The sequence below is a fragment of the Somniosus microcephalus genome, unplaced genomic scaffold, assembly GCF_052327205.1.
Source record: "Somniosus microcephalus isolate GS21.2 unplaced genomic scaffold, FLI_Smic_1.0 scaffold59, whole genome shotgun sequence".
NCBI lineage: Eukaryota > Metazoa > Chordata > Chondrichthyes > Squaliformes > Somniosidae > Somniosus > Somniosus microcephalus.
In genome coordinates, this window is record NW_028225246.1 from 426750 (window position 1) to 454630 (window position 27881).

General features: G+C 46.2%; 15 non-coding genes across 15 annotated transcripts; all 15 read left to right on the forward strand.

Moving 5' to 3' along the window:
- Window positions 1-1756: 1756 nt before the first annotated feature.
- trnal-aag (transfer RNA leucine (anticodon AAG)) lies at window positions 1757-1838 on the forward strand. Its single transcript has one exon. It is a non-coding gene; the product is annotated as a tRNA-Leu (tRNA).
- Window positions 1839-3432: 1594 nt separating this feature from the next.
- On the forward strand, window positions 3433-3514 carry trnal-aag (transfer RNA leucine (anticodon AAG)). The gene has a single exon. It is a non-coding gene; the product is annotated as a tRNA-Leu (tRNA).
- A 1594-nt stretch (window positions 3515-5108) lies between these two features.
- On the forward strand, window positions 5109-5190 carry trnal-aag (transfer RNA leucine (anticodon AAG)). Its single transcript has one exon. It is a non-coding gene; the product is annotated as a tRNA-Leu (tRNA).
- A 1594-nt stretch (window positions 5191-6784) lies between these two features.
- trnal-aag (transfer RNA leucine (anticodon AAG)) lies at window positions 6785-6866 on the forward strand. Its single transcript has one exon. It is a non-coding gene; the product is annotated as a tRNA-Leu (tRNA).
- A 1594-nt stretch (window positions 6867-8460) lies between these two features.
- On the forward strand, window positions 8461-8542 carry trnal-aag (transfer RNA leucine (anticodon AAG)). The gene has a single exon. It is a non-coding gene; the product is annotated as a tRNA-Leu (tRNA).
- Window positions 8543-10136: 1594 nt separating this feature from the next.
- Window positions 10137-10219, forward strand: trnal-aag (transfer RNA leucine (anticodon AAG)). Its single transcript has one exon. It is a non-coding gene; the product is annotated as a tRNA-Leu (tRNA).
- Window positions 10220-11813: 1594 nt separating this feature from the next.
- On the forward strand, window positions 11814-11895 carry trnal-aag (transfer RNA leucine (anticodon AAG)). Its single transcript has one exon. It is a non-coding gene; the product is annotated as a tRNA-Leu (tRNA).
- A 1594-nt stretch (window positions 11896-13489) lies between these two features.
- trnal-aag (transfer RNA leucine (anticodon AAG)) lies at window positions 13490-13571 on the forward strand. The gene has a single exon. It is a non-coding gene; the product is annotated as a tRNA-Leu (tRNA).
- Window positions 13572-15482: 1911 nt separating this feature from the next.
- On the forward strand, window positions 15483-15565 carry trnal-aag (transfer RNA leucine (anticodon AAG)). Its single transcript has one exon. It is a non-coding gene; the product is annotated as a tRNA-Leu (tRNA).
- Window positions 15566-17159: 1594 nt separating this feature from the next.
- On the forward strand, window positions 17160-17242 carry trnal-aag (transfer RNA leucine (anticodon AAG)). Its single transcript has one exon. It is a non-coding gene; the product is annotated as a tRNA-Leu (tRNA).
- Window positions 17243-18840: 1598 nt separating this feature from the next.
- trnal-aag (transfer RNA leucine (anticodon AAG)) lies at window positions 18841-18922 on the forward strand. The gene has a single exon. It is a non-coding gene; the product is annotated as a tRNA-Leu (tRNA).
- Window positions 18923-20880: 1958 nt separating this feature from the next.
- On the forward strand, window positions 20881-20962 carry trnal-aag (transfer RNA leucine (anticodon AAG)). Its single transcript has one exon. It is a non-coding gene; the product is annotated as a tRNA-Leu (tRNA).
- A 1931-nt stretch (window positions 20963-22893) lies between these two features.
- Window positions 22894-22976, forward strand: trnal-aag (transfer RNA leucine (anticodon AAG)). Its single transcript has one exon. It is a non-coding gene; the product is annotated as a tRNA-Leu (tRNA).
- Window positions 22977-24897: 1921 nt separating this feature from the next.
- trnal-aag (transfer RNA leucine (anticodon AAG)) lies at window positions 24898-24979 on the forward strand. Its single transcript has one exon. It is a non-coding gene; the product is annotated as a tRNA-Leu (tRNA).
- A 1594-nt stretch (window positions 24980-26573) lies between these two features.
- Window positions 26574-26655, forward strand: trnal-aag (transfer RNA leucine (anticodon AAG)). The gene has a single exon. It is a non-coding gene; the product is annotated as a tRNA-Leu (tRNA).
- Window positions 26656-27881: the final 1226 nt, after the last annotated feature.

Below are 27881 nucleotides of genomic sequence, written 5' to 3' on the forward strand. Positions count from 1 at the left end.
GATTCAGACCGTTCACTCACTCGTCCCCACACCTGCTGCCTCTCACTTATTCAGATGTACACCACGTTTACTCTTTCTTCCATTTCTTGCAATCTATCGACCGCGCCCCCCATTGCTGTCACTCTCGCACCCACCATCTCTCCGTCGTTTCCCCGTTCGCCCTTCCAATCTTGCCGGTTGAACAGCACCTCCCATTTGTTCCTGTGCTGCAATCCAATTAATTTAACACCAGTATCTTTTTGTCAATCGAACCTATCCAGACAGCGAAAGTTACATGAAGACATGGTTAAGAGAAGATCCATTCTGCAAAAGAAAAGGGTGGGGAGGGGATCTGGACTCTGACTTCAGGATGAGAGTCAGATGTGTTTTTCATACCATTAGTCTGGGGAAGTTGTGATTAGGAGGGCAAATTTTTCCTATTGTTCTCTTCTCTTAAATTATGATAAATTTCAGGCTCAGTGCGTCAGGTTTTGTTATCACAATTTATGCTTTACTTACAGCAACTTCCTTCTTGCAAAAAACACAAGAACCTGCAACACAACTTTCAAAACACTTTATTCGCACCAACATAAGCTGCAAATGCTGCAAACTTGGAGCAGCCTTGGCCTTACCCTTTCTCTCAACGCATTCCTGCAGCGCCGTGTCGCCAGCACCAGATGGTGCTCTTGGCCTTTACACAACAGGCAATACCTTCACACAAAACGGAAGCCCGTTACACAACACGGAGAACCTTTACACAACAGCAAACACATTACTCAATAGCGGACATCTTTACAAAGCAGACAAAATCTCTAAACAACAGGGAAAATCTATAATCAGCAGCGATCATCTTTACACAGGAGGGAACAATTTTATATAACAGGGAACATCTTTACACTACAGGGAATTTCTTTGCACAGCAGAACGCACCTTCATGCAAGTCTCTCTCTTCATCTCAGTCTCCGTTTCCCTGGCTGTCTACCTCCCTCTCTGTTTCTCTCGCAGTCTCGGTTTTCCCTCAGTCTCTGTCACTGCCTCGTGTTAATCGCTCTGTCTGTCTCTCTCTCTCTTTGGTTTCTTCAGTGTCTTTCTCTGTCCCTCCATTTGTGTGGCCAGAAACACCCTTTCCGGATTCCTGTGCGTCATTTTGTGTGTGTCCCATTGTCGGTGTCGTAATACAGAGTGTCCTTGTGACATCGTGCAGCCATGTCAGCCTGCAAACACGGGTGCTGCGGGGTCCGGGTCTCTGGGCGGTTTCAGGGCCATGCTATAGTTTTCAACACAGGCTGGATGCTGAAATTTGTCTCGCTGACACACAGCACTGTGGGGCATCGGAACCTAAGCACCAGCCGGGATTGTTTGCTAACCGACAGCAGAGTGTAGCAGCGGAAGCGTGCTGGTCCCATAACCCAGAGGTCGATTGATCGTAAGCCTTCTTCTGCTAGTTGCATTCTTATATACACCAACAATAAAATGCTCTATTGCTACCCCAATCAAACGCACTTAATTTTATCACACTTTACTTACACCAACTTCCTGCTTGCAACACACAAGAGGGATAAATTTTGAATGAAATTTACAATGGGTGTGTTGCAGCAAACTTTTATTTATTAGTGTTGCCTTGTGAACACGTAGCTGCTTCTGATATAGTGGGTTGCATCAGAAGTGAGTTTGCCGTCCACGAATTTAATTTCCTTTTGTTTCCCCTGCTATTTACAAGACCAGGCCACATTTCAATCACCAGTCACTAGTTTCAGATTCCTTAGCGCACTTACGTGGTAGCGTGGCCGAGCGGTCTAAGGCGCTGGATTAAGGCTCCAGTCTCTTCGGGGGCGTGGGTTCGAATCCCACCGCTGCCAGATATTGCGACATTTATAAATTTCGTCGCTTCACCACCAGCAGTAAACCAGGCAGGCATGCCGGTTTTGGGTCACCTTTTCCTTCAGTTGCTATCCAGACAGCGAAAGTTACATGAAGACATGGTTAAGAGAAGATCCATTCTGCAAAAGAAAAGGGTGGGGAGGGGATCTGGACTCTGACTTCAGGATGAGAGTCAGATGTGTTTTTCATACCATTAGTCTGGGGAAGTTGTGATTAGGAGGGCAAATTTTTCCTATTGTTCTCTTCTCTTAAATTATGATAAATTTCAGGCTCAGTGCGTCAGGTTTTGTTATCACAATTTATGCTTTACTTACAGCAACTTCCTTCTTGCAAAAAACACAAGAACCTGCAACACAACTTTCAAAACACTTTATTCGCACCAACATAAGCTGCAAATGCTGCAAACTTGGAGCAGCCTTGGCCTTACCCTTTCTCTCAACGCATTCCTGCAGCGCCGTGTCGCCAGCACCAGATGGTGCTCTTGGCCTTTACACAACAGGCAATACCTTCACACAAAACGGAAGCCCGTTACACAACACGGAGAACCTTTACACAACAGCAAACACATTACTCAATAGCGGACATCTTTACAAAGCAGACAAAATCTCTAAACAACAGGGAAAATCTATAATCAGCAGCGATCATCTTTACACAGGAGGGAACAATTTTATATAACAGGGAACATCTTTACACTACAGGGAATTTCTTTGCACAGCAGAACGCACCTTCATGCAAGTCTCTCTCTTCATCTCAGTCTCCGTTTCCCTGGCTGTCTACCTCCCTCTCTGTTTCTCTCGCAGTCTCGGTTTTCCCTCAGTCTCTGTCACTGCCTCGTGTTAATCGCTCTGTCTGTCTCTCTCTCTCTTTGGTTTCTTCAGTGTCTTTCTCTGTCCCTCCATTTGTGTGGCCAGAAACACCCTTTCCGGATTCCTGTGCGTCATTTTGTGTGTGTCCCATTGTCGGTGTCGTAATACAGAGTGTCCTTGTGACATCGTGCAGCCATGTCAGCCTGCAAACACGGGTGCTGCGGGGTCCGGGTCTCTGGGCGGTTTCAGGGCCATGCTATAGTTTTCAACACAGGCTGGATGCTGAAATTTGTCTCGCTGACACACAGCACTGTGGGGCATCGGAACCTAAGCACCAGCCGGGATTGTTTGCTAACCGACAGCAGAGTGTAGCAGCGGAAGCGTGCTGGTCCCATAACCCAGAGGTCGATTGATCGTAAGCCTTCTTCTGCTAGTTGCATTCTTATATACACCAACAATAAAATGCTCTATTGCTACCCCAATCAAACGCACTTAATTTTATCACACTTTACTTACACCAACTTCCTGCTTGCAACACACAAGAGGGATAAATTTTGAATGAAATTTACAATGGGTGTGTTGCAGCAAACTTTTATTTATTAGTGTTGCCTTGTGAACACGTAGCTGCTTCTGATATAGTGGGTTGCATCAGAAGTGAGTTTGCCGTCCACGAATTTAATTTCCTTTTGTTTCCCCTGCTATTTACAAGACCAGGCCACATTTCAATCACCAGTCACTAGTTTCAGATTCCTTAGCGCACTTACGTGGTAGCGTGGCCGAGCGGTCTAAGGCGCTGGATTAAGGCTCCAGTCTCTTCGGGGGCGTGGGTTCGAATCCCACCGCTGCCAGATATTGCGACATTTATAAATTTCGTCGCTTCACCACCAGCAGTAAACCAGGCAGGCATGCCGGTTTTGGGTCACCTTTTCCTTCAGTTGCTATCCAGACAGCGAAAGTTACATTAAGACATGGTTAAGAGAAGATCCATTCTGCAAAAGAAAAGGGTGGGGAGGGGATCTGGACTCTGACTTCAGGATGAGAGTCAGATGTGTTTTTCATACCATTAGTCTGGGGAAGTTGTGATTAGGAGGGCAAATTTTTCCTATTGTTCTCTTCTCTTAAATTATGATAAATTTCAGGCTCAGTGCGTCAGGTTTTGTTATCACAATTTATGCTTTACTTACAGCAACTTCCTTCTTGCAAAAAACACAAGAACCTGCAACACAACTTTCAAAACACTTTATTCGCACCAACATAAGCTGCAAATGCTGCAAACTTGGAGCAGCCTTGGCCTTACCCTTTCTCTCAACGCATTCCTGCAGCGCCGTGTCGCCAGCACCAGATGGTGCTCTTGGCCTTTACACAACAGGCAATACCTTCACACAAAACGGAAGCCCGTTACACAACACGGAGAACCTTTACACAACAGCAAACACATTACTCAATAGCGGACATCTTTACAAAGCAGACAAAATCTCTAAACAACAGGGAAAATCTATAATCAGCAGCGATCATCTTTACACAGGAGGGAACAATTTTATATAACAGGGAACATCTTTACACTACAGGGAATTTCTTTGCACAGCAGAACGCACCTTCATGCAAGTCTCTCTCTTCATCTCAGTCTCCGTTTCCCTGGCTGTCTACCTCCCTCTCTGTTTCTCTCGCAGTCTCGGTTTTCCCTCAGTCTCTGTCACTGCCTCGTGTTAATCGCTCTGTCTGTCTCTCTCTCTCTTTGGTTTCTTCAGTGTCTTTCTCTGTCCCTCCATTTGTGTGGCCAGAAACACCCTTTCCGGATTCCTGTGCGTCATTTTGTGTGTGTCCCATTGTCGGTGTCGTAATACAGAGTGTCCTTGTGACATCGTGCAGCCATGTCAGCCTGCAAACACGGGTGCTGCGGGGTCCGGGTCTCTGGGCGGTTTCAGGGCCATGCTATAGTTTTCAACACAGGCTGGATGCTGAAATTTGTCTCGCTGACACACAGCACTGTGGGGCATCGGAACCTAAGCACCAGCCGGGATTGTTTGCTAACCGACAGCAGAGTGTAGCAGCGGAAGCGTGCTGGTCCCATAACCCAGAGGTCGATTGATCGTAAGCCTTCTTCTGCTAGTTGCATTCTTATATACACCAACAATAAAATGCTCTATTGCTACCCCAATCAAACGCACTTAATTTTATCACACTTTACTTACACCAACTTCCTGCTTGCAACACACAAGAGGGATAAATTTTGAATGAAATTTACAATGGGTGTGTTGCAGCAAACTTTTATTTATTAGTGTTGCCTTGTGAACACGTAGCTGCTTCTGATATAGTGGGTTGCATCAGAAGTGAGTTTGCCGTCCACGAATTTAATTTCCTTTTGTTTCCCCTGCTATTTACAAGACCAGGCCACATTTCAATCACCAGTCACTAGTTTCAGATTCCTTAGCGCACTTACGTGGTAGCGTGGCCGAGCGGTCTAAGGCGCTGGATTAAGGCTCCAGTCTCTTCGGGGGCGTGGGTTCGAATCCCACCGCTGCCAGATATTGCGACATTTATAAATTTCGTCGCTTCACCACCAGCAGTAAACCAGGCAGGCATGCCGGTTTTGGGTCACCTTTTCCTTCAGTTGCTATCCAGACAGCGAAAGTTACATGAAGACATGGTTAAGAGAAGATCCATTCTGCAAAAGAAAAGGGTGGGGAGGGGATCTGGACTCTGACTTCAGGATGAGAGTCAGATGTGTTTTTCATACCATTAGTCTGGGGAAGTTGTGATTAGGAGGGCAAATTTTTCCTATTGTTCTCTTCTCTTAAATTATGATAAATTTCAGGCTCAGTGCGTCAGGTTTTGTTATCACAATTTATGCTTTACTTACAGCAACTTCCTTCTTGCAAAAAACACAAGAACCTGCAACACAACTTTCAAAACACTTTATTCGCACCAACATAAGCTGCAAATGCTGCAAACTTGGAGCAGCCTTGGCCTTACCCTTTCTCTCAACGCATTCCTGCAGCGCCGTGTCGCCAGCACCAGATGGTGCTCTTGGCCTTTACACAACAGGCAATACCTTCACACAAAACGGAAGCCCGTTACACAACACGGAGAACCTTTACACAACAGCAAACACATTACTCAATAGCGGACATCTTTACAAAGCAGACAAAATCTCTAAACAACAGGGAAAATCTATAATCAGCAGCGATCATCTTTACACAGGAGGGAACAATTTTATATAACAGGGAACATCTTTACACTACAGGGAATTTCTTTGCACAGCAGAACGCACCTTCATGCAAGTCTCTCTCTTCATCTCAGTCTCCGTTTCCCTGGCTGTCTACCTCCCTCTCTGTTTCTCTCGCAGTCTCGGTTTTCCCTCAGTCTCTGTCACTGCCTCGTGTTAATCGCTCTGTCTGTCTCTCTCTCTCTTTGGTTTCTTCAGTGTCTTTCTCTGTCCCTCCATTTGTGTGGCCAGAAACACCCTTTCCGGATTCCTGTGCGTCATTTTGTGTGTGTCCCATTGTCGGTGTCGTAATACAGAGTGTCCTTGTGACATCGTGCAGCCATGTCAGCCTGCAAACACGGGTGCTGCGGGGTCCGGGTCTCTGGGCGGTTTCAGGGCCATGCTATAGTTTTCAACACAGGCTGGATGCTGAAATTTGTCTCGCTGACACACAGCACTGTGGGGCATCGGAACCTAAGCACCAGCCGGGATTGTTTGCTAACCGACAGCAGAGTGTAGCAGCGGAAGCGTGCTGGTCCCATAACCCAGAGGTCGATTGATCGTAAGCCTTCTTCTGCTAGTTGCATTCTTATATACACCAACAATAAAATGCTCTATTGCTACCCCAATCAAACGCACTTAATTTTATCACACTTTACTTACACCAACTTCCTGCTTGCAACACACAAGAGGGATAAATTTTGAATGAAATTTACAATGGGTGTGTTGCAGCAAACTTTTATTTATTAGTGTTGCCTTGTGAACACGTAGCTGCTTCTGATATAGTGGGTTGCATCAGAAGTGAGTTTGCCGTCCACGAATTTAATTTCCTTTTGTTTCCCCTGCTATTTACAAGACCAGGCCACATTTCAATCACCAGTCACTAGTTTCAGATTCCTTAGCGCACTTACGTGGTAGCGTGGCCGAGCGGTCTAAGGCGCTGGATTAAGGCTCCAGTCTCTTCGGGGGCGTGGGTTCGAATCCCACCGCTGCCAGATATTGCGACATTTATAAATTTCGTCGCTTCACCACCAGCAGTAAACCAGGCAGGCATGCCGGTTTTGGGTCACCTTTTCCTTCAGTTGCTATCCAGACAGCGAAAGTTACATTAAGACATGGTTAAGAGAAGATCCATTCTGCAAAAGAAAAGGGTGGGGAGGGGATCTGGACTCTGACTTCAGGATGAGAGTCAGATGTGTTTTTCATACCATTAGTCTGGGGAAGTTGTGATTAGGAGGGCAAATTTTTCCTATTGTTCTCTTCTCTTAAATTATGATAAATTTCAGGCTCAGTGCGTCAGGTTTTGTTATCACAAGTTATGCTTTACTTACAGCAACTTCCTTCTTGCAAAAAACACAAGAACCTGCAACACAACTTTCAAAACACTTTATTCGCACCAACATAAGCTGCAAATGCTGCAAACTTGGAGCAGCCTTGGCCTTACCCTTTCTCTCAACGCATTCCTGCAGCGCCGTGTCGCCAGCACCAGATGGTGCTCTTGGCCTTTACACAACAGGCAATACCTTCACACAAAACGGAAGCCCGTTACACAACACGGAGAACCTTTACACAACAGCAAACACATTACTCAATAGCGGACATCTTTACAAAGCAGACAAAATCTCTAAACAACAGGGAAAATCTATAATCAGCAGCGATCATCTTTACACAGGAGGGAACAATTTTATATAACAGGGAACATCTTTACACTACAGGGAATTTCTTTGCACAGCAGAACGCACCTTCATGCAAGTCTCTCTCTTCATCTCAGTCTCCGTTTCCCTGGCTGTCTACCTCCCTCTCTGTTTCTCTCGCAGTCTCGGTTTTCCCTCAGTCTCTGTCACTGCCTCGTGTTAATCGCTCTGTCTGTCTCTCTCTCTCTTTGGTTTCTTCAGTGTCTTTCTCTGTCCCTCCATTTGTGTGGCCAGAAACACCCTTTCCGGATTCCTGTGCGTCATTTTGTGTGTGTCCCATTGTCGGTGTCGTAATACAGAGTGTCCTTGTGACATCGTGCAGCCATGTCAGCCTGCAAACACGGGTGCTGCGGGGTCCGGGTCTCTGGGCGGTTTCAGGGCCATGCTATAGTTTTCAACACAGGCTGGATGCTGAAATTTGTCTCGCTGACACACAGCACTGTGGGGCATCGGAACCTAAGCACCAGCCGGGATTGTTTGCTAACCGACAGCAGAGTGTAGCAGCGGAAGCGTGCTGGTCCCATAACCCAGAGGTCGATTGATCGTAAGCCTTCTTCTGCTAGTTGCATTCTTATATACACCAACAATAAAATGCTCTATTGCTACCCCAATCAAACGCACTTAATTTTATCACACTTTACTTACACCAACTTCCTGCTTGCAACACACAAGAGGGATAAATTTTGAATGAAATTTACAATGGGTGTGTTGCAGCAAACTTTTATTTATTAGTGTTGCCTTGTGAACACGTAGCTGCTTCTGATATAGTGGGTTGCATCAGAAGTGAGTTTGCCGTCCACGAATTTAATTTCCTTTTGTTTCCCCTGCTATTTACAAGACCAGGCCACATTTCAATCACCAGTCACTAGTTTCAGATTCCTTAGCGCACTTACGTGGTAGCGTGGCCGAGCGGTCTAAGGCGCTGGATTAAGGCTCCAGTCTCTTCGGGGGCGTGGGTTCGAATCCCACCGCTGCCAGATATTGCGACATTTATAAATTTCGTCGCTTCACCACCAGCAGTAAACCAGGCAGGCATGCCGGTTTTGGGTCACCTTTTCCTTCAGTTGCTATCCAGACAGCGAAAGTTACATTAAGACATGGTTAAGAGAAGATCCATTCTGCAAAAGAAAAGGGTGGGGAGGGGATCTGGACTCTGACTTCAGGATGAGAGTCAGATGTGTTTTTCATACCATTAGTCTGGGGAAGTTGTGATTAGGAGGGCAAATTTTTCCTATTGTTCTCTTCTCTTAAATTATGATAAATTTCAGGCTCAGTGCGTCAGGTTTTGTTATCACAATTTATGCTTTACTTACAGCAACTTCCTTCTTGCAAAAAACACAAGAACCTGCAACACAACTTTCAAAACACTTTATTCGCACCAACATAAGCTGCAAATGCTGCAAACTTGGAGCAGCCTTGGCCTTACCCTTTCTCTCAACGCATTCCTGCAGCGCCGTGTCGCCAGCACCAGATGGTGCTCTTGGCCTTTACACAACAGGCAATACCTTCACACAAAACGGAAGCCCGTTACACAACACGGAGAACCTTTACACAACAGCAAACACATTACTCAATAGCGGACATCTTTACAAAGCAGACAAAATCTCTAAACAACAGGGAAAATCTATAATCAGCAGCGATCATCTTTACACAGGAGGGAACAATTTTATATAACAGGGAACATCTTTACACTACAGGGAATTTCTTTGCACAGCAGAACGTACCTTCATGCAAGTCTCTCGCTTCATCTCAGTCTCCGTTTCCCTGGCTGTCTACCTCCCTCTCTGTTTCTCTCGCAGTCTCGGTTTTCCCTCAGTCTCTGTCACTGCCTCGTGTTAATCGCTCTGTCTGTCTCTCTCTCTCTTTGGTTTCTTCAGTGTCTTTCTCTGTCCCTCCATTTGTGTGGCCAGAAACACCCTTTCCGGATTCCTGTGTGTCATTTTGTGTGTGTCCCATTGTCGGTGTCGTAATACAGAGTGTCCTTGTGACATCGTGCAGCCATGTCAGCCTGCAAACACGGGTGCTGCGGGGTCCGGGTCTCTGAGCGGTTTCAGGGCCATGCTATAGTTTTCAACACAGGCTGGATGCTGAAATTTGTCTCGCTGACACACAGCGCTGTGGGGCATCGGAACCTAAGCACCAGCCGGGATTGTTTGCTAACCGACAGCAGAGTGTAGCAGCGGAAGCGTGCTGGTCCCATAACCCAGAGGTCGATTGATCGTAAGCCTTCTTCTGCTAGTTGCATTCTTATATACACCAACAATAAAATGCTCTATTGCTACCCCAATCAAACGCACTTAATTTTATCACACTTTACTTACACCAACTTCCTGCTTGCAACACACAAGAGGGATAAATTTTGAATGAAATTTACAATGGGTGTGTTGCAGCAAACTTTTATTTATTAGTGTTGCCTTGTGAACACGTAGCTGCTTCTGATATAGTGGGTTGCATCAGAAGTGAGTTTGCCGTCCACGAATTTAATTTCCTTTTGTTTCCCCTGCTATTTACAAGACCAGGCCACATTTCAATCACCAGTCACTAGTTTCAGATTCCTTAGCGCACTGACGTGGTAGCGTGGCCGAGCGGTCTAAGGCGCTGGATTAAGGCTCCAGTCTCTTCGGGGGGCGTGGGTTCGAATCCCACCGCTGCCAGATATTGCGACATTTATAAATTTCGTCGCTTCACCACCAGCAGTAAACCAGGCAGGCATGCCGGTTTTGGGTCACCTTTTCCTTCAGTTGCTATCCAGACAGCGAAAGTTACATTAAGACATGGTTAAGAGAAGATCCATTCTGCAAAAGAAAAGGGTGGGGAGGGGATCTGGACTCTGACTTCAGGATGAGAGTCAGATGTGTTTTTCATACCATTAGTCTGGGGAAGTTGTGATTAGGAGGGCAAATTTTTCCTATTGTTCTCTTCTCTTAAATTATGATAAATTTCAGGCTCAGTGCGTCAGGTTTTGTTATCACAATTTATGCTTTACTTACAGCAACTTCCTTCTTGCAAAAAACACAAGAACCTGCAACACAACTTTCAAAACACTTTATTCGCACCAACATAAGCTGCAAATGCTGCAAACTTGGAGCAGCCTTGGCCTTACCCTTTCTCTCAACGCATTCCTGCAGCGCCGTGTCGCCAGCACCAGATGGTGCTCTTGGCCTTTACACAACAGGCAATACCTTCACACAAAACGGAAGCCCGTTACACAACACGGAGAACCTTTACACAACAGCAAACACATTACTCAATAGCGGACATCTTTACAAAGCAGACAAAATCTCTAAACAACAGGGAAAATCTATAATCAGCAGCGATCATCTTTACACAGGAGGGAACAATTTTATATAACAGGGAACATCTTTACACTACAGGGAATTTCTTTGCACAGCAGAACGCACCTTCATGCAAGTCTCTCTCTTCATCTCAGTCTCCGTTTCCCTGGCTGTCTACCTCCCTCTCTGTTTCTCTCGCAGTCTCGGTTTTCCCTCAGTCTCTGTCACTGCCTCGTGTTAATCGCTCTGTCTGTCTCTCTCTCTCTTTGGTTTCTTCAGTGTCTTTCTCTGTCCCTCCATTTGTGTGGCCAGAAACACCCTTTCCGGATTCCTGTGCGTCATTTTGTGTGTGTCCCATTGTCGGTGTCGTAATACAGAGTGTCCTTGTGACATCGTGCAGCCATGTCAGCCTGCAAACACGGGTGCTGCGGGGTCCGGGTCTCTGGGCGGTTTCAGGGCCATGCTATAGTTTTCAACACAGGCTGGATGCTGAAATTTGTCTCGCTGACACACAGCACTGTGGGGCATCGGAACCTAAGCACCAGCCGGGATTGTTTGCTAACCGACAGCAGAGTGTAGCAGCGGAAGCGTGCTGGTCCCATAACCCAGAGGTCGATTGATCGTAAGCCTTCTTCTGCTAGTTGCATTCTTATATACACCAACAATAAAATGCTCTATTGCTACCCCAATCAAACGCACTTAATTTTATCACACTTTACTTACACCAACTTCCTGCTTGCAACACACAAGAGGGATAAATTTTGAATGAAATTTACAATGGGTGTGTTGCAGCAAACTTTTATTTATTAGTGTTGCCTTGTGAACACGTAGCTGCTTCTGATATAGTGGGTTGCATCAGAAGTGAGTTTGCCGTCCACGAATTTAATTTCCTTTTGTTTCCCCTGCTATTTACAAGACCAGGCCACATTTCAATCACCAGTCACTAGTTTCAGATTCCTTAGCGCACTTACGTGGTAGCGTGGCCGAGCGGTCTAAGGCGCTGGATTAAGGCTCCAGTCTCTTCGGGGGCGTGGGTTCGAATCCCACCGCTGCCAGATATTGCGACATTTATAAATTTCGTCGCTTCACCACCAGCAGTAAACCAGGCAGGCATGCCGGTTTTGGGTCACCTTTTCCTTCAGTTGCTATCCAGACAGCGAAAGTTACATTAAGACATGGTTAAGAGAAGATCCATTCTGCAAAAGAAAAGGGTGGGGAGGGGATCTGGACTCTGACTTCAGGATGAGAGTCAGATGTGTTTTTCATACCATTAGTCTGGGGAAGTTGTGATTAGGAGGGCAAATTTTTCCTATTGTTCTCTTCTCTTAAATTATGATAAATTTCAGGCTCAGTGCGTCAGGTTTTGTTATCACAATTTATGCTTTACTTACAGCAACTTCCTTCTTGCAAAAAACACAAGAACCTGCAACACAACTTTCAAAACACTTTATTCGCACCAACATAAGCTGCAAATGCTGCAAACTTGGAGCAGCCTTGGCCTTACCCTTTCTCTCAACGCATTCCTGCAGCGCCGTGTCGCCAGCACCAGATGGTGCTCTTGGCCTTTACACAACAGGCAATACCTTCACACAAAACGGAAGCCCGTTACACAACACGGAGAACCTTTACACAACAGCAAACACATTACTCAATAGCGGACATCTTTACAAAGCAGACAAAATCTCTAAACAACAGGGAAAATCTATAATCAGCAGCGATCATCTTTACACAGGAGGGAACAATTTTATATAACAGGGAACATCTTTACACTACAGGGAATTTCTTTGCACAGCAGAACGTACCTTCATGCAAGTCTCTCGCTTCATCTCAGTCTCCGTTTCCCTGGCTGTCTACCTCCCTCTCTGTTTCTCTCGCAGTCTCGGTTTTCCCTCAGTCTCTGTCACTGCCTCGTGTTAATCGCTCTGTCTGTCTCTCTCTCTCTTTGGTTTCTTCAGTGTCTTTCTCTGTCCCTCCATTTGTGTGGCCAGAAACACCCTTTCCGGATTCCTGTGTGTCATTTTGTGTGTGTCCCATTGTCGGTGTCGTAATACAGAGTGTCCTTGTGACATCGTGCAGCCATGTCAGCCTGCAAACACGGGTGCTGCGGGGTCCGGGTCTCTGAGCGGTTTCAGGGCCATGCTATAGTTTTCAACACAGGCTGGATGCTGAAATTTGTCTCGCTGACACACAGCGCTGTGGGGCATCGGAACCTAAGCACCAGCCGGGATTGTTTGCTAACCGACAGCAGAGTGTAGCAGCGGAAGCGTGCTGGTCCCATAACCCAGAGGTCGATTGATCGTAAGCCTTCTTCTGCTAGTTGCATTCTTATATACACCAACAATAAAATGCTCTATTGCTACCCCAATCAAACGCACTTAATTTTATCACACTTTACTTACACCAACTTCCTGCTTGCAACACACAAGAGGGATAAATTTTGAATGAAATTTACAATGGGTGTGTTGCAGCAAACTTTTATTTATTAGTGTTGCCTTGTGAACACGTAGCTGCTTCTGATATAGTGGGTTGCATCAGAAGTGAGTTTGCCGTCCACGAATTTAATTTCCTTTTGTTTCCCCTGCTATTTACAAGAGCAGGCCACATTTCAATCACCAGTCACTAGTTTCAGATTCCTTAGCGCACTGACGTGGTAGCGTGGCCGAGCGGTCTAAGGCGCTGGATTAAGGCTCCAGTCTCTTCGGGGGCGTGGGTTCGAATCCCACCGCTGCCAGATATTGCGACATTTATAAATTTCGTCGCTTCACCACCAGCAGTAAACCAGGCAGGCATGCCGGTTTTGGGTCACCTTTTCCTTCAGTTGCTATTGACAGGCTGATCCGAATCGCAGAATTTCCTCTGCTCCATAATTGGCCCGAACCCCGCACCGAACACTACAAACACCATCACCAAACCAACTGAATTCAGACCGTTCACTCACTCGTCCCCACACCTGCTGCCTCTCACTTATTCAGATGTACACCACGTTTACTCTTTCTTCCATTTCTTGCAATCTATCGACCGCGCCCCCCATTGCTGTCACTCTCGCACCCACCATCTCTCCGTCGTTTCCCCGTTCGCCCTTCCAATCTTGCCGGTTGAACAGCACCTCCCATTTGTTCCTGTGCTGCAATCCAATTAATTTAACACCAGTATCTTTTTGTCAATCGAACCTATCCAGACAGCGAAAGTTACATGAAGACATGGTTAAGAGAAGATCCATTCTGCAAAAGAAAAGGGTGGGGAGGGGATCTGGACTCTGACTTCAGGATGAGAGTCAGATGTGTTTTTCATACCATTAGTCTGGGGAAGTTGTGATTAGGAGGGCAAATTTTTCCTATTGTTCTCTTCTCTTAAATTATGATAAATTTCAGGCTCAGTGCGTCAGGTTTTGTTATCACAATTTATGCTTTACTTACAGCAACTTCCTTCTTGCAAAAAACACAAGAACCTGCAACACAACTTTCAAAACACTTTATTCGCACCAACATAAGCTGCAAATGCTGCAAACTTGGAGCAGCCTTGGCCTTACCCTTTCTCTCAACGCATTCCTGCAGCGCCGTGTCGCCAGCACCAGATGGTGCTCTTGGCCTTTACACAACAGGCAATACCTTCACACAAAACGGAAGCCCGTTACACAACACGGAGAACCTTTACACAACAGCAAACACATTACTCAATAGCGGACATCTTTACAAAGCAGACAAAATCTCTAAACAACAGGGAAAATCTAGAATCAGCAGCGATCATCTTTACACAGGAGGGAACAATTTTATATAACAGGGAACATCTTTACACTACAGGGAATTTCTTTGCACAGCAGAACGCACCTTCATGCAAGTCTCTCTCTTCATCTCAGTCTCCGTTTCCCTGGCTGTCTACCTCCCTCTCTGTTTCTCTCGCAGTCTCGGTTTTCCCTCAGTCTCTGTCTCTGCCTCGTGTCTGTCTGTCTCTCTCTCTCTTTGGTTTCTTCAGTGTCTTTCTCTGTCCCTCCATTTGTGTGGCCAGAAACACCCTTTCCGGATTCCTGTGTGTCATTTTGTGTGTGTCCCATTGTCGGTGTCGTAATACAGAGTGTCCTTGTGACATCGTGCAGCCATGTCAGCCTGCAAACACGGGTGCTGCGGGGTCCGGGTCTCTGGGCGGTTTCAGGGCCGTGCTACAGTTTTCAACACAGGCTGGATGCTGAAATTTGTCTCGCTAACACACAGCACTGTGGGGCATCGGAACCTAAGCACCAGCCGGGATTGTTTGTTAACCGACAGCAGAGTGTAGCAGCGGAAGCGTGCTGGTCCCATAACCCAGAGGTCGATTGATCGTAAGCCTTCTTCTGCTAGTTGCATTCTTATATACACCAACAATAAAATGCTCTATTGCTACCCCAATCAAACGCACTTAATTTTATCACACTTTACTTACACCAACTTCCTGCTTTGAATGAAATTTACAATGGGTGTGTTGCAGCAAACTTTTATTTATTAGTGTTGCCTTGTGAACACGTAGCTGCTTCTGATATAGTGGGTTGCATCAGAAGTGAGTTTGCCGTCCACGAATTTAATTTCCTTTTGTTTCCCCTGCTATTTACAAGACCAGGCCACATTTCAATCACCAGTCACTAGTTTCAGATTCCTTAGCGCACTGACGTGGTAGCGTGGCCGAGCGGTCTAAGGCGCTGGATTAAGGCTCCAGTCTCTTCGGGGGGCGTGGGTTCGAATCCCACCGCTGCCAGATATTGCGACATTTATAAATTTCGTCGCTTCACCACCAGCAGTAAACCAGGCAGGCATGCCGGTTTTGGGTCACCTTTTCCTTCAGTTGCTATCCAGACAGCGAAAGTTACATTAAGACATGGTTAAGAGAAGATCCATTCTGCAAAAGAAAAGGGTGGGGAGGGGATCTGGACTCTGACTTCAGGATGAGAGTCAGATGTGTTTTTCATACCATTAGTCTGGGGAAGTTGTGATTAGGAGGGCAAATTTTTCCTATTGTTCTCTTCTCTTAAATTATGATAAATTTCAGGCTCAGTGCGTCAGGTTTTGTTATCACAATTTATGCTTTACTTACAGCAACTTCCTTCTTGCAAAAAACACAAGAACCTGCAACACAACTTTCAAAACACTTTATTCGCACCAACATAAGCTGCAAATGCTGCAAACTTGGAGCAGCCTTGGCCTTACGCTTTCTCTCAACGCATTCCTGCAGCGCCGTGTCGCCAGCACCAGATGGTGCTCTTGGCCTTTACACAACAGGCAATACCTTCACACAAAACGGAAGCCCGTTACACAACACGGAGAACCTTTACACAACAGCAAACACATTACTCAATAGCGGACATCTTTACAAAGCAGACAAAATCTCTAAACAACAGGGAAAATCTATAATCAGCAGCGATCATCTTTACACAGGAGGGAACAATTTTATATAACAGGGAACATCTTTACACTACAGGGAATTTCTTTGCACAGCAGAACGTACCTTCATGCAAGTCTCTCGCTTCATCTCAGTCTCCGTTTCCCTGGCTGTCTACCTCCCTCTCTGTTTCTCTCGCAGCCTCGGTTTTCCCTCAGTCTCTGTCACTGCCTCGTGTTAATCGCTCTGTCTGTCTCTCTCTCTCTTTGGTTTCTTCAGTGTCTTTCTCTGTCCCTCCATTTGTGTGGCCAGAAACACCCTTTCCGGATTCCTGTGTGTCATTTTGTGTGTGTCCCATTGTCGGTGTCGTAATACAGAGTGTCCTTGTGACATCGTGCAGCCATGTCAGCCTGCAAACACGGGTGCTGCGGGGTCCGGGTCTCTGAGCGGTTTCAGGGCCATGCTATAGTTTTCAACACAGGCTGGATGCTGAAATTTGTCTCGCTGACACACAGCGCTGTGGGGCATCGGAACCTAAGCACCAGCCGGGATTGTTTGCTAACCGACAGCAGAGTGTAGCAGCGGAAGCGTGCTGGTCCCATAACCCAGAGGTCGATTGATCGTAAGCCTTCTTCTGCTAGTTGCATTCTTATATACACCAACAATAAAATGCTCTATTGCTACCCCAATCAAACGCACTTAATTTTATCACACTTTACTTACACCAACTTCCTGCTTGCAACACACAAGAGGGATAAATTTTGAATGAAATTTACAATGGGTGTGTTGCAGCAAACTTTTATTTATTAGTGTTGCCTTGTGAACACGTAGCTGCTTCTGATATAGTGGGTTGCATCAGAAGTGAGTTTGCCGTCCACGAATTTAATTTCCTTTTGTTTCCCCTGCTATTTACAAGACCAGGCCACATTTCAATCACCAGTCACTAGTTTCAGATTCCTTAGCGCACTGACGTGGTAGCGTGGCCGAGCGGTCTAAGGCGCTGGATTAAGGCTCCAGTCTCTTCGGGGGGCGTGGGTTCGAATCCCACCGCTGCCAGATATTGCGACATTTATAAATTTCGTCGCTTCACCACCAGCAGTAAACCAGGCAGGCATGCCGGTTTTGGGTCACCTTTTCCTTCAGTTGCTATCCAGACAGCGAAAGTTACATTAAGACATGGTTAAGAGAAGATCCATTCTGCAAAAGAAAAGGGTGGGGAGGGGATCTGGACTCTGACTTCAGGATGAGAGTCAGATGTGTTTTTCATACCATTAGTCTGGGGAAGTTGTGATTAGGAGGGCAAATTTTTCCTATTGTTCTCTTCTCTTAAATTATGATAAATTTCAGGCTCAGTGCGTCAGGTTTTGTTATCACAATTTATGCTTTACTTACAGCAACTTCCTTCTTGCAAAAAACACAAGAACCTGCAACACAACTTTCAAAACACTTTATTCGCACCAACATAAGCTGCAAATGCTGCAAACTTGGAGCAGCCTTGGCCTTACCCTTTCTCTCGACGCATTCCTGCAGCGCCGTGTCGCCAGCACCAGATGGTGCTCTTGGCCTTTACACAACAGGCAATACCTTCACACAAAACGGAACCCCGTTACACAACACGGAGAACCTTTACACAACAGCAAACACATTACTCAATAGCGGACATCTTTACAAAGCAGACAAAATCTCTAAACAACAGGGAAAATCTATAATCAGCAGCGATCATCTTTACACAGGAGGGAACAATTTTATATAACCGGGAACATCTTTACACTACAGGGAATTTCTTTGCACAGCAGAACGCACCTTCATGCAAGTCTCTCTCTTCATCTCAGTCTCCGTTTCCCTGGCTGTCTACCTCCCTCTCTGTTTCTCTCGCAGTCTCGGTTTTCCCTCAGTCTCTGTCTCTGCCTCGTGTTAATCGCTCTGTCTGTCTCTCTCTCTCTCTCTTTGGTTTCTTCAGTGTCTTTCTCTGTCCCTCCATTTGTGTGGCCAGAAACACCCTTTCCGGATTCCTGTGTGTCATTTTGTGTGTGTCCCATTGTCGGTGTCGTAATACAGAGTGTCCTTGTGACATCGTGCAGCCATGTCAGCCTGCAAACACGGGTGCTGCGGGGTCCGGGTCTCTGGGCGGTTTCAGGGCCATGCTATAGTTTTCAACACAGGCTGGATGCTGAAATTTGTCTCGCTAACACACAGCACTGTGGGGCATCGGAACCTAAGCACCAGCCGGGATTGTTTGCTAACCGACAGCAGAGTGTAGCAGCGGAAGCGTGCTGGTCCCATAACCCAGAGGTCGATTGATCGTAAGCCTTCTTCTGCTAGTTGCATTCTTATATACACCAACAATAAAATGCTCTATTGCTACCCCAATCAAACGCACTTAATTTTATCACACTTTACTTACACCAACTTCCTGCTTGCAACACACAAGAGGGATAAATTTTGAATGAAATTTACAATGGGTGTGTTGCAGCAAACTTTTATTTATTAGTGTTGCCTTGTGAACACGTAGCTGCTTCTGATATAGTGGGTTGCATCAGAAGTGAGTTTGCCGTCCACGAATTTAATTTCCTTTTGTTTCCCCTGCTATTTACAAGACCAGGCCACATTTCAATCACCAGTCACTAGTTTCAGATTCCTTAGCGCACTGACGTGGTAGCGTGGCCGAGCGGTCTAAGGCGCTGGATTAAGGCTCCAGTCTCTTCGGGGGCGTGGGTTCGAATCCCACCGCTGCCAGATATTGCGACATTTATAAATTTCGTCGCTTCACCACCAGCAGTAAACCAGGCAGGCATGCCGGTTTTGGGTCACCTTTTCCTTCAGTTGCTATTGACAGGCTGATCCGAATCGCAGAATTTCCTCTGCTCCATAATTGGCCTGAACCCCGCACCGAACACTGCAAACACCGTCACCCAACCAACTGGATTCAGACCGTTCACTCACTCGTCCCCACACCTGCTGCCTCTCACTTATTCAGATGTACACCACGTTTACTCTTTCTTCCATTTCTTGCAATCTATCGACCGCGCCCCCCATTGCTGTCACTCTCGCACCCACCATCTCTCCGTCCTTTCCCCGTTCGCCCTTCCAATCTTGCCGGTTCAACAGCACCTCCCATTTGTTCCTGTGCTGCAATCCAATTAATTTAACAGCAGTATCTTTTTGTCAATCGAACCTATCCAGACAGCGAAAGTTACATTAAGACATGGTTAAGAGAAGATCCATTCTGCAAAAGAAAAGGGTGGGGGAGGGGATCTGGACTCTGACTTCAGGATGAGAGTCAGATGTGTTTTTCATACCATTAGTCTGGGGAAGTTGTGATTAGGAGGGCAAATTTTTCCTATTGTTCTCTTCTCTTAAATTATGATAAATTTCAGGCTCAGTGCGTCAGGTTTTGTTATCACAATTTATGCCTTACTTACAGCAACTTCCTTCTTGCAAAAAACACAAGAACCTGCAACACAACTTTCAAAACACTTTATTCGCACCAACATAAGCTGCAAATGCTGCAAACTTGGAGCAGCCTTGGCCTTACCCTTTCTCTCAACGCATTCCTGCAGCGCCGTGTCGCCAGCACCAGATGGTGCTCTTGGCCTTTACACAACAGGCAATACCTTCACACAAAACGGAACCCCGTTACACAACACGGAGATCCTTCACACAACAGCAAACACATTACTCAATAGCGGACATCTTTACAAAGCAGACAAAATCTCTAAACAACAGGGAAAATCTATAATCAGCAGCGATCATCTTTACACAGGAGGGAACAATTTTATATAACAGGGAACATCTTTACACTACAGGGAATTTCTTTGCACAGCAGAACGCACCTTCATGCAAGTCTCTCTCTTCATCTCAGTCTCCGTTTCCCTGGCTGTCTACCTCCCTCTCTGTTTCTCTCGCAGTCTCGGTTTTCCCTCAGTCTCTGTCACTGCCTCGTGTTAATCGCTCTGTCTGTCTGTCTCTCTCTCTCTCTTTGGTTTCTTCAGTGTCTTTCTCTGTCCCTCCATTTGTGTGGCCAGAAACACCCTTTCCGGATTCCTGTGTGTCATTTTGTGTGTGTCCCATTGTCGGTGTCGTAATACAGAGTGTCCTTGTGACATCGTGCAGCCATGTCAGCCTGCAAACACGGGTGCTGCGGGGTCCGGGTCTCTGGGCGGTTTCAGGGCCATGCTATAGTTTTCAACACAGGCTGGATGCTGAAATTTGTCTCGCTAACACACAGCACTGTGGGGCATCGGAACCTGAGCACCAGCCGGGATTGTTTGCTAACCGACAGCAGAGTGTAGCAGCGGAAGCGTGCTGGTCCCATAACCCAGAGGTCGATTGATCGTAAGCCTTCTTCTGCTAGTTGCATTCTTATATACACCAACAATAAAATGCTCTATTGCTACCCCAATCAAACGGGGTAGCAAGTGTAAGTTTATCACACTTTACTTACACCAACTCCCTGCTTGCAACACACAACAGGGATAAATTTTGAATGAAATTTACAATAGGTGTGTTGCAGCAAACTTTTATTTATTAGCGTTGCCTTGTGAACACGTAGCTGCTTCTGATATAGTGGGTTGCATCAGAAGTGAGTTTGCCGTCCACGAATTTAATTTCCTTTTGTTTCCCCTGCTATTTACAAGACCAGGCCACATTTCAATCACCAGTCACTAGTTTCAGATTCCTTAGCGCACTGACGTGGTAGCGTGGCCGAGCGGTCTAAGGCGCTGGATTAAGGCTCCAGTCTCTTCGGGGGCGTGGGTTCGAATCCCACCGCTGCCAGATATTGCGACATTTATAAATTTCGTCGCTTCACCACCAGCAGTAAACCAGGCAGGCATGCCGGTTTTGGGTCACCTTTTCCTTCAGTTGCTATTGACAGGCTGATCCGAATCGCAGAATTTCCTCTGCTACATAATTGGCCGAACACTTCAAACACCGTCACCCAACCAACTGGATTCAGACCGTTCACTCACTCGTCCCCACACCTGCTGCCTCTCACTTATTCAGATGTGCACCACGTTTACTCTTTCTTCCATTTCTTGCAACCTATCGACCGCGCCCCCCATTGCTGTCACTCTCGCACCCACCATCTCTCCGTCGTTTCCCCGTTCGCCCTTCCAATCTTGCCGGTTGAACAGCACCTCCCATTTGTTCCTGTGCTGCAATCCAATTAATTTAACACCAGTATCTTTTTGTCAACCGAACCTATCCAGACAGCGAAAGTTACATTAAGACATGGTTAAGAGAAGATCCATTCTGCAAAAGGAAAGGGTGGGGAGGGGATCTGGACTCTGACTTCAGGATGAGAGTCAGATGTGTTTTTCATACCATTAGTCTGGGGAAGTTGTGATTAGGAGGGCAAATTTTTCCTATTGTTCTCTTCTCTTAAATTATGATATATTTCAGGCTCAGTGCGTCAGGTTTTGTTATCACAATTTATGCTTTACTTACAGCAACTTCCTTCTTGCAAAAAACACAAGAACCTGCAACACAACTTTCAAAACACTTTATTCGCACCAACATAAGCTGCAAATGCTGCAAACTTGGAGCAGCCTTGGCCTTACCCTTTCTCTCAACGCATTCCTGCAGCGCCGTGTCGTCAGCACCAGATGGTGCTGTTGGCCTTTACACAACAGGCAATACCTTCACACAAAACGGAACCCCGTTACACAACACGGAGTACCTTTACACAACAGGAAACACATTACTCAATAGCGGACATCTTTACAAAGCAGACAAAATCTCTAAACAACAGGGAAAATCTATAATCAGCAGCGATCATCTTTACACAGGAGGGAACAATTTTATATAACAGGGAACATCTTTACACTACAGGGAATTTCTTTGCACAGCAGAACGCACCTTCATGCAAGTCTCCCTCTTCATCTCAGTCTCCGTTTCCCTGGCTGTCTACCTCCCTCTCTGTTTCTCTCGCAGTCTCGGTTTTCCCTCAGTCTCTGTCTCTGCCTCGTGTTAATCGCTCTGTCTGTCTCTCTCTCTCTTTGGTTTCTTCAGTGTCTTTCTCTGTCCCTCCGTTTGTGTGGCCAGAAACACCCTTTCCGGATTCCTGTGTGTCATTTTGTGTGTGTCCCATTGTCGGTGTCGTTATACAGAGTGTCCTTGTGACATCGTGCAGCCATGTCAGCCTGCAAACACGGGTGCTGCGGGGTCCGGGTCTCTGGGCGGTTTCAGGGCCATGCTATAGTTTTCAACACAGGCTGGATGCTGAAATTTGTCTCGCTAACACACAGCACTGTGGGGCATCGGAACCTAAGCACCAGCCGGGATTGTTTGTTAACCGACAGCAGAGTGTAGCAGCGGAAGCGTGCTGGTCCCATAACCCAGAGGTCGGATTGATCGTAAGCCTTCTTCTGCTAGTTGCATTCTTATATACACCAACAATAAAATGCTCTATTGCTACCCCAATCAAACGCACTTAATTTTATCACACTTTACTTACACCAACTTCCTGCTTGCAACACACAACAGGGATAAATTTTGAATGAAATTTACAATAGGTGTGTTGCAGCAAACTTTTATTTATTAGCGTTGCCTTGTGAACACGTAGCTGCTTCTGATATAGTGGGTTGCATCAGAAGTGAGTTTGCCGTCCACGAATTTAATTTCCTTTTGTTTCCCCTGCTATTTACAAGACCAGGCCACATTTCAATCACCAGTCACTAGTTTCAGATTCCTTAGCGCACTGACGTGGTAGCGTGGCCGAGCGGTCTAAGGCGCTGGACTAAGGCTCCAGTCTCTTCGGGGGGCGTGGGTTCGAATCCCACCGCTGCCAGATATTGCGACATTTATAAATTTCGTCGCTTCACCACCAGCAGTAAACCAGGCAGGCATGCTGGTTTTGGGTCACCTTTTCCTTCAGTTGCTATTGACAGGCTGATCCGAATCGCAGAATTTCCTCTGCTCCATAATTGGCCCGAACCCCGCACCGAACACTACAAACACCATCACCAAACCAACTGAATTCAGACCGTTCACTCACTCGTCCCCACACCTGCTGCCTCTCACTTATTCAGATGTACACCACGTTTACTCTTTCTTCCATTTCTTGCAATCTATCGACCGCGCCCCCCATTGCTGTCACTCTCGCACCCACCATCTCTCCGTCGTTTCCCCGTTCGCCCTTCCAATCTTGCCGGTTCAACAGCACCTCCCATTTGTTCCTGTGCTGCAATCCAATTAATTTAACACCAGTATCTTTTTGTCAATCGAACCTATCCAGACAGCGAAAGTTACATTAAGACATGGTTAAGAGAAGATCCATTCTGCAAAAGAAAAGGGTGGGGAGGGGATCTGGACTCTGACTTCAGGATGAGAGTCAGATGTGTTTTTCATACCATTAGTCTGGGGAAGTTGTGATTAGGAGGGCAAATTTTTCCTATTGTTCTCTTCTCTTAAATTATGATAAATTTCAGGCTCAGTGCGTCAGGTTTTGTTATCACAATTTCTGCTTTACTTACAGCAACTTCCTTCTTGCAAAAAACACAAGAACCTGCAACACAACTTTCAAAACACTTTATTCGCACCAACATAAGCTGCAAATGCTGCAAACTTGGAGCAGCCTTGGCCTTACCCTTTCTCTCGACGCATTCCTGCAGCGCCGTGTCGCCAGCACCAGATGGTGCTCTTGGCCTTTACACAACAGGCAATACCTTCACACAAAACGGAACCCCGTTACACAACACGGAGAACCTTTACACAACAGCAAACACATTACTCAATAGCGGACATCTTTACAAAGCAGACAAAATCTCTAAACAACAGGGAAAATCTATAATCAGCAGCGATCATCTTTACACAGGAGGGAACAATTTTATATAACCGGGAACATCTTTACACTACAGGGAATTTCTTTGCACAGCAGAACGCACCTTCATGCAAGTCTCTCTCTTCATCTCAGTCTCCGTTTCCCTGGCTGTCTACCTCCCTCTCTGTTTCTCTCGCAGTCTCGGTTTTCCCTCAGTCTCTGTCTCTGCCTCGTGTTAATCGCTCTGTCTGTCTCTCTCTCTCTCTCTTTGGTTTCTTCAGTGTCTTTCTCTGTCCCTCCATTTGTGTGGCCAGAAACACCCTTTCCGGATTCCTGTGTGTCATTTTGTGTGTGTCCCATTGTCGGTGTCGTAATACAGAGTGTCCTTGTGACATCGTGCAGCCATGTCAGCCTGCAAACACGGGTGCTGCGGGGTCCGGGTCTCTGGGCGGTTTCAGGGCCATGCTATAGTTTTCAACACAGGCTGGATGCTGAAATTTGTCTCGCTAACACACAGCACTGTGGGGCATCGGAACCTAAGCACCAGCCGGGATTGTTTGCTAACCGACAGCAGAGTGTAGCAGCGGAAGCGTGCTGGTCCCATAACCCAGAGGTCGATTGATCGTAAGCCTTCTTCTGCTAGTTGCATTCTTATATACACCAACAATAAAATGCTCTATTGCTACCCCAATCAAACGCACTTAATTTTATCACACTTTACTTACACCAACTTCCTGCTTGCAACACACAAGAGGGATAAATTTTGAATGAAATTTACAATGGGTGTGTTGCAGCAAACTTTTATTTATTAGTGTTGCCTTGTGGGTTGCATCAGAAGTGAGTTTGCCGTCCACGAATTTAATTTCCTTTCGTTTCCCCTGCTATTTACAAGAGCAGGCCACATTTCAATCACCAGTCACTAGTTTCAGATTCCTTAGCGCACTGACGTGGTAGCGTGGCCGAGCGGTCTAAGGCGCTGGATTAAGGCTCCAGTCTCTTCGGGGGCGTGGGTTCGAATCCCACCGCTGCCAGATATTGCGACATTTATAAATTTCGTCGCTTCACCACCAGCAGTAAACCAGGCAGGCATGCCGGTTTTGGGTCACCTTTTCCTTCAGTTGCTATCCAGACAGCGAAAGTTACATTAAGACATGGTTAAGAGAAGATCCATTCTGCAAAAGAAAAGGGTGGGGAGGGGATCTGGACTCTGACTTCAGGATGAGAGTCAGATGTGTTTTTCATACCATTAGTCTGGGGAAGTTGTGATTAGGAGGGCAAATTTTTCCTATTGTTCTCTTCTCTTAAATTATGATAAATTTCAGGCTCAGTGCGTCAGGTTTTGTTATCACAATTTATGCTTTACTTACAGCAACTTCCTTCTTGCAAAAAACACAAGAACCTGCAACACAACTTTCAAAACACTTTATTCGCACCAACATAAGCTGCAAATGCTGCAAACTTGGAGCAGCCTTGGCCTTACCCTTTCTCTCAACGCATTCCTGCAGCGCCGTGTCGCCAGCACCAGATGGTGCTCTTGGCCTTTACACAACAGGCAATACCTTCACACAAAACGGAACCCCGTTACACAACACGGAGAACCTTTACACAACAGCAAACACATTACTCAATAGCGGACATCTTTACAAAGCAGACAAAATCTCAAAACAACAGGGAAAATCTATAATCAGCAGCGATCATCTTTACACAGGAGGGAACAATTTTATATAACAGGGAACATCTTTACACTACAGGGAATTTCTTTGCACAGCAGAACGCACCTTCATGCAAGTCTCTCTCTTCATCTCAGTCTCCGTTTCCCTGGCTGTCTACCTCCCTCTCTGTTTCTCTCGCAGTCTCGGTTTTCCCTCAGTCTCTGTCTCTGCCTCGTGTTAATCGCTCTGTCTGTCTCTCTCTCTCTTTGGTTTCCTCAGTGTCTTTCTCTGTCCCTCCATTTGTGTGGCCAGAAACACCCTTTCCGGATTCCTGTGTGTCATTTTGTGTGTGTCCCATTGTCAGTGTCGTAATACAGAGTGTCCTTGTGACATCGTGCAGCCATGTCAGCCTGCAAACACGGATGCTGCGGGGTCCGGGTCTCTGGGCGGTTTCAGGGCCATGCTATAGTTTTCAACACAGGCTGGATGCTGAAATTTGTCTCGCTAACACACAGCACTGTGGGGCATCGGAACCTAAGCACCAGCCGGGATTGTTTGTTAACCGACAGCAGAGTGTAGCAGCGGAAGCGTGCTGGTCCCATAACCCAGAGGTCGATTGATCGTAAGCCTTCTTCTGCTAGTTGCATTCTTATATACACCAACAATAAAATGCTCTATTGCTACCCCAATCAAACGCACTTAATTTTATCACACTTTACTTACACCAACTTCCTGCTTGCAACACACAACAGGGATAAATTTTGAATGAAATTTACAATGGGTGTGTTGCAGCAAACTTTTATTTATTAGCGTTGCCTTGTGAACACGTAGCTGCTTCTGATATAGTGGGTTGCATCAGAAGTGAGTTTGCCGTCCACGAATTTAATTTCCTTTCGTTTCCCCTGCTATTTACAAGACCAGGCCACATTTCAATCACCAGTCACTAGTTTCAGATTCCTTAATGCACTGACGTGGTAGCGTGGCCGAGCGGTCTAAGGCGCTGGATTAAGGCTCCAGTCTCTTCGGGGGCGTGGGTTCGAATCCCACCGCTGCCAGATATTGCGACATTTATAAATTTCGTCGCTTCACCACCAGCAGTAAACCAGGCAGGCATGCCGGTTTTGGGTCACCGTTTCCTTCAGTTGCTATTGACAGGCTGATCCGAATCGCAGAATTTCCTCTGCTCCATAATTGGCCTGAACCCCGCACCGAACACTACAAACACCATCACCCAACCAACTGAATTCAGCCCGTTCACTCACTCGTCCCCACACCTGCTGCCTCTCACTTATTCAGATGTGCACCACGTTTACTCTTTCTTGCAATCTATCGACCGCGCCCCCCATTGCTGTCATCTCTCCGTCGTTTCCCCGTTCGCCCTTCCAATCTTGCCGGTTGAACAGCACCTCCCATTTGTTCCTGTGCTGCAATCCAATTAATTTAACACCAGTATCTTTTTGTCAATCGAACCTATCCAGACAGCGAAAGTTACATTAAGACATGGTTAAGAGAAGATCCATTCTGCAAAAGAAAAGGGTGGGGAGGGGATCTGGACTCTGACTTCAGGATGAGAGTCAGATGTGTTTTTCATACCATTAGTCTGGGGAAGTTGTGATTAGGAGGGCAAATTTTTCCTATTGTTCTCTTCTCTTAAATTATGATAAATTTCAGGCTCAGTGCGTCAGGTTTTGTTATCACAATTTATGCTTTACTTACAGCAACTTCCTTCTTGCAAAAAACACAAGAACCTGCAACACAACTTTCAAAACACTTTATTCGCACCAACATAAGCTGCAAATGCTGCAAACTTGGAGCAGCCTTGGCCTTACCCTTTCTCTCAACGCATTCCTGCAGCGCCGTGTCGCCAGCACCAGATGGTGCTCTTGGCCTTTACACAACAGGCAATACCTTCACACAAAACGGAAGCCCGTTACACAACACGGAGAACCTTTACACAACAGGAAACACATTACTCAATAGCGGACATCTTTACAAAGCAGACAAAATCTCTAAACAACAGGGAAAATCTACACACAGCAGCGATCATCTTTACACAGGAGGGAACAATTTTATATAACCGGGAACATCTTTACACTACAGGGAATTTCTTTGCACAGCAGAACGCACCTTCATGCAAGTCTCTCTTTTCATCTCAGTCTCCGTTTCCCTGGCTGTCTACCTCCCTCTCTGTTTCTCTCGCAGTCTCGGTTTTCCCTCAGTCTCTGTCTCTGCCTCGTGTTAATCGCTCTGTCTGTCTCTCTCTCTGGTTTCTTCAGTGTCT